Source organism: Triticum aestivum, chromosome 6B, assembly GCF_018294505.1.
Source record: "Triticum aestivum cultivar Chinese Spring chromosome 6B, IWGSC CS RefSeq v2.1, whole genome shotgun sequence".
NCBI lineage: Eukaryota > Viridiplantae > Streptophyta > Magnoliopsida > Poales > Poaceae > Triticum > Triticum aestivum.
In genome coordinates, this window is record NC_057810.1 from 33,728,214 (window position 1) to 33,737,304 (window position 9,091).

The following is a 9,091-nucleotide window of genomic DNA, read 5'->3' on the forward strand; positions in this document are numbered from 1 at the left end:
CCGTCGGGATGAAGCTTGTGACGGAAGATCCATTTGCCGGTCACCACGTTCGCACCTGTAGGACAAGGAACCAAAGACCAAGTGTCATTCCGAATTAGTGCGTTAAACTCATCAAGCATCGCGGCGTGCCAGTGCGGGTCCTTGAGCGCTGCTCGGTACGAGGATGGAAGAGGGGAAGGGGTGGTGGAGACGTGAAGGTCAAGGATGTCCTTGGGCATGGCGTATCCGGATTTGGCGCGAGTCTGCATCTGGTGGCGGTTAGCAGGTGGTGGAACGGGTACGGCGCGCACTGGGAAAGGCGGATCAGGTGGCGAGAGGCTAGATGACGAAGCCGAGATGGGCGAGCCGCGGAGACCGGGCGTGCATGGGGAAGATCCCGAGGGCGTAACGTGCGGGGGCGAGCCGCGGAGACGGGGCGTGCATGGGGAGGATCCCGAGGACGTAACTTGCGGGGGGGTGCATGGGGGAGATCCCGAGAGATCGTGTGGGGTCGAGGGGGTGGGGCAGGTGTTTTCGGCCGTGATTGGCGCAGGGAGATGGCAGCGTGGGTGGCCACTGGGACCAGGGGCAGGTGGCATGCGAGGAGGGGTGGCTGCGCGATCCAGCGGGAACGGCGGGTACGAGGTACGGAAAGCGAGGAGGGGTGGTGGGATGGGCGCTGGATTTTCTGTGGCGGATGATCCTGTGGGTTCAGAAAAAGGAAATGAATTTTCATCAAAGATTACATGGCGAGAAATAATAACTTTTCGCGTGGATAAATCAAGGCAGCGGTAGCCCTTCTGTTCACGGGGGTAACCAAGGAAGACGCAATGAGCAGAGCGTGGTGAGAGCTTGTGATCAGCGGTGGCAGAAGTGTTGGGGTATCAGAGACACCCAAACGTACATAGGTGATCGTAGGTGGGGTGGATGCCGTAGAGAAGAAAATGAGGAGTGAAATGATGAATGGCACGGGACGGGCGTAAGTTGAGAAGAATGGTGGGGGTGTGCAGCGCCTCTGCCCAGAAGGGAGAAGGGAGCGACCCCTGAAAGAGGAGCGTGCATACTACGTCATTGGTCGTGCGGATGTGCCGCTCGGCCTTCCCATTTTGGGGAGAGGTGTGAGGGCAGGTGAGACGAAAAGAAACGCCGTTGGAAGAGAAGTAGTCGCGAATAGTGGTGGTGAGAAATTCGCCACCATTGTCACACGGCACACATCGAATAAGCACGCCATATTGGGTAAGGACAAACTTAAATAAGCGAAGAATAACATCACAAGTTTCATACTTTGCACGGAGAGGAAACGTCCAAGAATAATGAGTATAATCATCAATAACCAAAAGGTAATACTTGTAGCCGGAGTAACTCACAACCGGTGATGTCCACAAATCACAATGAACTAAATGAAAGGGGGCGGTGGTATAGGAGGTGGAGGAGGGGAAGGGGAGGCGTGTATGTTTGCCAAATTGGCTTGCGGTACATAGTGGTGAGGTGCGGGCATCTTTATTGCAAGTGTTGAGGAAATCTAAGGAAAAACGGGAAAGAGAAGATGAGCTTGGATGTCCAAGCCGCGGGTGCCACAAGTCATGAGTGGTGATGGTGAAAGCCGTTGATGGTGCAGCACCATTGTTGCTTGAGAAGGGATAGAGATCGCCTTCACTGTTGCATCTCAGAAGAACTTCCTTGGTGGCTAGGTCCTTCACGGTAAAACCAGCAGGGTCAAATTCCACAGAACATAAATTATCATGAGTAAACTTGCGGACAGAGATAAGGTTCTTAACTATATTGGGATAAAGAAGAATGTGACTGAGGTAGAAGGGACGAGGGGGAAGATGAGCAGTACCAATGGCGAGCACACGGACACGGGCGCCATTTCCGACGATGATATGACGAGAATAAGGTGCTAACAGGGGATGAAACGAGGTCAAGGTACCTGGGTCCCCAGAGACGTGTGATGCAGCGCCTGTATCCATGATCCACTCGGCGGCGTTTGGCGGGAAGGCTGTGCCGTAGCTGGGCGCAGCGTGGTAGAGGGCGGCGGCGTCCCACGCAATGGGTGGGGCGCCGTACGAGGCTGGTGGAGCGGGGGCGGGAGCACCAGGGAGCATCACGGGGTAGGCCTGCTGGGGGATGCCGGGGCGAGGCCCGAGAATACCGGCGCTGTTGGGCGGGGTCCAGGGGGCGCGCGGCGGAGGGAAGGGCATCCCCATGGGGGCGAAATAGCCGAGCCAGGGCTGGCTCCTAGCGCCGCGCCCACCAGATGTGTCACCACGGCCACGGCCGCGACCACGCCCACGCCCGCCGCGCCCACCGGCGCGGTGAGCGCCGAGCTGTCCTGCGCAACCACCGCCGCCGCTGCCGTGGCCGCCGCGGCCACGGCCGCCACCGCGGTCGTCACCGCCACCGTTGTGGCCGCCACGGCCGCCACCGCCACCGCGGTCGTCGTTCTGGACGGCGAGGACCTGGGTACCTTCGGCGCGGGCGTGCTTGTCCAGAGTCAGCTCGACGAGGACGAGCCGAGAACGCGCCTGGTTGAAGGAGGGCAGCGGCACGGTGGCCTGAATGATGGCGGCCTGCATGGCAAACTTGGGGCCGAGGTCGTCGAGCATCTGCAATGTAAGCGCCCGATCGGTAACCGCCTCCTTGACATCAACGAGGGCGGCGGCGATCCCTTGCAGACGACGATAGTAGTCGTTGATGGAGAGATCACCACGCGCGCAGGCCCGGAACTCCTGTCCCAGATGCATGGCATGTTCAGCTTCATTGGCGAGAAAGTACTCGTGCAGACGGCGCCAGATGGTGAAGGCAGTGGAGCTGGCGGGAGCGACGACGTCGAGGAGATCGCCGTCGATGGTGGAGAAGAACAGCAAAACGAGGGTGTTGTCGTCGTCCCTCCAGGCAGGGTCGGCGAGCCGGCGCGCTGCACCGTCGCGGATGCGATCCTCCGCATGGTACCGCGCGAGCACGAGGGTGACGTAGTTGCGCTAGCGAGTGAAGTTGTTGTCGTCGAGGGCCATCTTGAAGTCGAGGACGCCGATGATGCTAGCCGGGATGGGAGTGGAGGGGGCAGCAGGAGGTGCCGGTGTTGGGGAACGTAGTAATTTCAAAATTTTCCTACGCACACGCAAGATCATGGTGATGGCATAGCAACGAGAGGGGAGAGTGTTCGTCCACGTACCCTCGTAGACCGTAAGCGGAAGCGTTAGCACAACGCGGTTGATGTAGTCGTACGTCTTCACGATCCGACCGATCCAAGCACCGAACGTACGGCACCTCCGAGTTTAGCACACGTTCAGCTCGATGATGATCTCCGGGCTCCGATCCAGCAAAGCTCCGGAGATGAGTTCCGTCAGCACGACCGTGTGGTGACGATGATGATGTTCTACCGGCGCAGGGCTTCGCCTAAACTCCGCGACGATATGACCGAGGTGGAATATGGTGGAGGGGGGCACTGCACACGGCTAAGGAACGATCCGTAGATCAACTTGTGTGTCTTTGGGGTGCCCCCCGCCCCCTTATATAAAGGAGCCAGGGGGAGGAGGCGGCCAGCCAAGGAGGGCGCGCCAAGGGGGGAGTCCTACTCCCACCGGGAGTAGGACTCCCTTCTTTCCAAGTTGGAGTAGGAGAAGGGGGGAAGGAGGAGGAAGAGGGGAAGGAAAGGAGGGGCGCCGCCCCCCTTCCCTTGTCCTATTCGGACTAGGAAGGGGAGGGGCGCGCGGCCCCCTCCTGCCTCCTTCCCTCTTCTCCTCGAGGCCCATGTAGGCCGAATAACCCCCCGGGGGGTTCCGGTAACCTCCCGGTACTCCGGTAAAATGCCAATTTCACCCGGAATGATTCCGATGTCCAAATATAGGTTTCACTATATTGATCTTTATGTCTCGACCATTTAGAGACTCCTCGTCATGTCCGTGATCACATCCGGGACTCCGAACAAAGTTCGGTACATCAAAACTTATAAACTCATAATAAAACTGTCATCGTAACGTTAAGCGTGCGGACCTACGGGTTCGAGAACTATGTAGACATGACCTAGAACTATTCTCGGTCAATAACCAATAGCGGGACCTGGATGCCCATATTGGTTCCTACATATTCTACGAAGATCTTTATCAGTCAAACCGCATAACAACATACGTTGTCCCTTTGTCATCGGTATGTTACTTGTCCGAGATTCGATCGTCGGTATCCAATACCTAGTTCAATCTCGTTACCGGCAAGTCTCTTTACTCATTACGTAATGCATCATCTCGTAATCAACTCATTGATCACATTGCTTGCAAGGCTTATAGTGATGTGCATTACCGAGAGGGCCCAGAGATACCTCTCCGACCATTGGAGTGACAAAACCTAATCTCGTAATATGCCAACTCAACATGTACCTTCGGAGACACCTGTAGTACTCCTTTATGATCACCCAGTTACATTGTGACGTTTGGTAGTACCCAAATTGCTCCTCCGGTAAACGGGAGTTGCATAATTCTCATAGTTACAGGAACATGTATAAGTCATGAAGAAAGCAATAGCAATGTACTAAACGATCAAGTGCTAGGCTAACGGAATGGGTCATGTCAATCACATCATTCTCCTAATGATGTGATCCCGTTAATCAAATGAAAACACATGTCTATGGCTAGGAAACATAACCATCTTTGATTAATGAGCTACTCAAGTAGAGGCATACTAGTGACGTTATGTTTGTCTATGTATTCACACATGTATCATGTTTCTGGTTAATACAATTCTAGCATGAATAATAAACATTTATCATGAAATAAGGAAATAAATAATGACTTTATTATTGCCTCTAGGGCATATTTCCTTCAGTCTCCCACTTGCACTAGAGTCAATAATCTAGATTACATAGTAATGATCCTAACACCCATGGAGTCTTGGTGTTGATCATGTTTTGCTCGTGAGAGAGGCTTAGTCAACGGATCTGCAACATTCAGATCCGTATGTATCTTGCAAATCTCTATGTCTCCCACTTGGACTTGGTCCCGAATGGAATTGAAGCGTCTCTTGATGTGCTTGGTCCTCTGTGAAATCTGGATTCCTTTGCCAAGGCAATTGCACCAGTATTGTCACAGAAGATCTTCATTGGTCCCGATGCACTAGGTATGACACCTAGATCGGAAATGAACTCCTTCATCCAGACTCCTTCATTTTCTGCTTCAGAAGCAGCTATGTACTCTGCTTCACATGTAGATCCCGCCACGACGCTTTGTTTAGAACTGCACCAACTTACAGCTTCACCGTTTAATAAAAACACGTATCCGGTTTGCGATTTAGAATCGTCCGGATCAGTGTCAAATCTTGCATCGACGTAACCATTTACGACTAGCTCTTTGTCACCTCCATATACGAGAAACATATCCTTAGTCCTTCTTAGGTATTTCAGGATGTTCTTGACCGCTGTCCAGTGATCCACTCATGGATTACTTTGGTACCTTCCTGCCAGGCTTATTGCTAAGCATACGTCAGGTCTGGTACACAACATTGCATACATGATAGAGCCTATGGCTGAAGCATAGGGAACATCTTTCATTTTCTCTCTATCTTCTGCTGTGGTCGGGCATTGAGTTTGACTCAACTCCACACCTTGAAGCACGGGCAAGAACCCTTTCTTTGCCTGATCCATTTTGAACTTTTCCAAAATTTTATCAAGGTATGTGCTTTGTGAAAGTCCTATTAAGCGTCTTGATCTATCTCTATAGATCTTGATGCCCAATATGTAAGCAGCTTCACCGAGGTCTTTCATTGAAAAACTTTTATTCAAGTATCCCTTTATGCTATCCAGAAATTCTATATCATTTCCAATTAATAATATGTCATCCACATATAATATCAGAAATGCTACAGAGCTCCCACTCACTTTCTTGTAAATACAGGCTTCTCCAAAAGTCTGTATAAAACCATATGCTTTGATCACACTATCAAAACGTTTATTCCAACTCCGAGATGCTTGCACCAGTCCATAAATGGATCGCTGGAGCTTGCACACTTTGTTAGCATCTTTTGGATCAACAAAACCTTCTAGCTGCATCATATACAACTCTTCTTCCAGAAATCCATTCAAGAATGCAGTTTTGACATCCATTTGCCAAATTTCATAATTATGAAATGCAGCAATAGCTAACATGATTCGGACAAACTTAAGCATCGCTACGGGTGAGAAAGTCTCATCGTAGTCAACCCCTTGAACTTATCGAAAACCTTTTGCAACAAGTCGAGCTTTATAGATAGTTACATTAGCCTCAGCGTCAGTCTTCTTCTTAAAGATCCATTTATTCTCAATGGCTTGCCGATCATCAGGCAAGTCAACCAAAGTCCATACTTTGTTTTCATACATGGATCCCATCTCAGATTTCATGGCCTCTAGCCATTTTGCGGAATCTGGGCTCATCATCGCTTCCTCATAGTCCGTAGGTTCATCATGGTCAAGTAACATGACTTCTAGAATAGGATTACCGTACCACTCTGGTGCGGATCTTATTCTGGTAGACCTACGAGGTTCAGTAGAAACTTGATCTGAAGTTTCATGATCAATATCATCAGCTTCCTCACTGATTGGTGTAGTTGTCACAGGAACCGGTTCTTGTGATAAACTACTTTCCAATAAGGGAGTAGATACAGTTATCTCATCAAGTTCTACTTTCCTCACACTCACTTCTTTCGAGAGAAACTCCTTCTCTAGAAAGGATCCGATTTTAGCAACGAAAATCTTGCCTTCAGATCTGTGATAGAAGATGTACCCAATAGTCTCTTTGGGATATCCTATGAAGACACATTTCTCCGATTTGGGTTCGAGCTTATCTGGTTGAAGTTTCTTCACATAAGCATCACAGCCCCAAACTTTAAGAAACGGCAACTTTGGTTTCTTGCCAAACCATAGTTCATAAGGCGTTGTCTTAACGGATTTTGATGGTGCCCTATTTAACGTGAATGCGGCCGTCTCTAAAGTATAACCCCAAAACGATAGCGGTAAATCAGTAAGAGACATCATAGATCGCACCATATCTAGTAAAGTACGATTACGACGTTCGGACACACCATTTCGTTGTGGTGTTCCGGGTGGCGTGAGTTGCGAAACTATTCCGCATTGTTTCAAGTGTAGGCCAAACTCGTAACTCAAATATTCTCCTCCACGATCAGATCGTAGAAACTTTATTTTCTTGTTACGATGATTTTCTACTTCACTCTGAAATTCTTTGAACTTTTCAAATGTTTCAGACTTGTGTTTCATTAAGTAGATATACCCATATCTGCTCAAATCATCTGTGAAGGTGAGAAAATAACGATACCCGCCGAGAGCCTCAACATTCATTGGACCACAAACATCAGGATGTATGATTTCCAACAAATCAGTTGCCCGCTCCATAGTTCCGGAGAACGGCGTTTTAGTCATCTTGCCCATAAGGCATGGTTCGCAAGTACCAAGTGATTCATAATCAAGTGATTCCAAAAGCCCATCAGTATGGAGTTTCTTCATGCACTTTACACCGATATGACCTAAACGGCAGTGCCACAAATAAGTTGCACTATCGTTATCAACTCTGCATCTTTTGGTTTCAACACTATGAATATGTGTATCACTACTATCGAGATTCAATAAAAATAGACCACTCTTTAAGGGTGCATGACCATAAAGGATATTACTCATATAAATAGAACAACCATTATTCTCTGATTTAAATGAATAACCGTCTCGCATCAAACAAGATCCAGATATAATGTTCATGCTCAACGCTGGCACAAAATAACAATTATTTAGGTCTAAAACTAATCCCGATGGTAGATGTAGAGGTAGCGTGCCGACCGCGATCACATCGACTTTGGAACCATTTCCCACGCGCATCGTCACCTCATCCTTAGCCAATCTTCGCTTAATCCGTAGTCCCTGTTTAGAGTTGCAAATATTAGCAACAGAACCAGTATCAAATACCCAGGTGCTACTGCGAGCATTAGTAAGGTACACATCAATAACATGTATATCACATATACCTTTGTTCACATTGCCATCCATCTTATCCGCCAAATACTTGGGGCAGTTCCGCTTCCAGTGTCCAGTCTGCTTGCAGTAGAAGCACTCAGTTTCAGGCTTAGGTCCAGACTTGGTTTTCTTCTCTTGAGCAGCAACTTGTTTGCCGTTCTTTTTGAAGTTCCCCTTCTTCTTCCCTTTGCCCTTCTTCTTGAAACTGGTGGTCTTGTTAACCATCAACACTTGATGCTCCTTCTTGATTTCTACCTCCGCGGCTTTTAGCATTGCGAAGAGCTCGGGAATAGTCTTGTTCATCCCTTGCATATTATAGTTCATCACGAAGCTCTTGTAGCTTGGTGGCACTGATTGAAGAATTATGTCAATGACACTATCATCAGGAAGATTAACTCCCAGTTGAATCAAGTGATTATTATACCCAGACATTTTGAGTATGTGTTCACTGACAGAACTATTCTCCTCCATCTTGCAACTGTAGAACTTATTGGAGACTTCATATCTCTCAATCCGGGCATTTGCTTGAAATATTAACTTCAACTCCTGGAACATCTCATATGCTCCATGACATTCAAAACGTCGTTGAAGACCCGGTTCTAAGCCGTAAAGCATGGCACACTGAACTATCGAGTAGTCATCAGCTTTGCTCTGCCAGACGTTCTTAACGTCGTTAGTTGCATCAGCAGCAGGCCTGGCACCCAGCGGTGCTTCCAGGACGTAATTTTCTATGCAGCAATGAGGATAATCCTCAGGTTACGGACCCAGTCCGTGTAATTGCTACCATCATCTTTCAACTTTGCTTTCTCAAGGAACGCGTTAAAATTCAACGGAACAACAGCACGAGCCATCTATCTACAAACAAATATAGACAAGCAAAATACTATCAGGTACTAAGTTCATGATAAATTTAAGTTCAATTAATCATATTACTTAAGAACTCCCACTTAGACAGACATCTCTCTAGTCATCTAAGTGATCACGTTATCCAAATCAACTAAACCATGTCCGATCATCACGTGAGATGGAGTAGTTTCAATGGTGAACATCACTATGTTGATCATATCTACTATATGATTCACGTTCGACCTTTCGGTCTCCGTGTTCCGAGGCCATATCTGTATA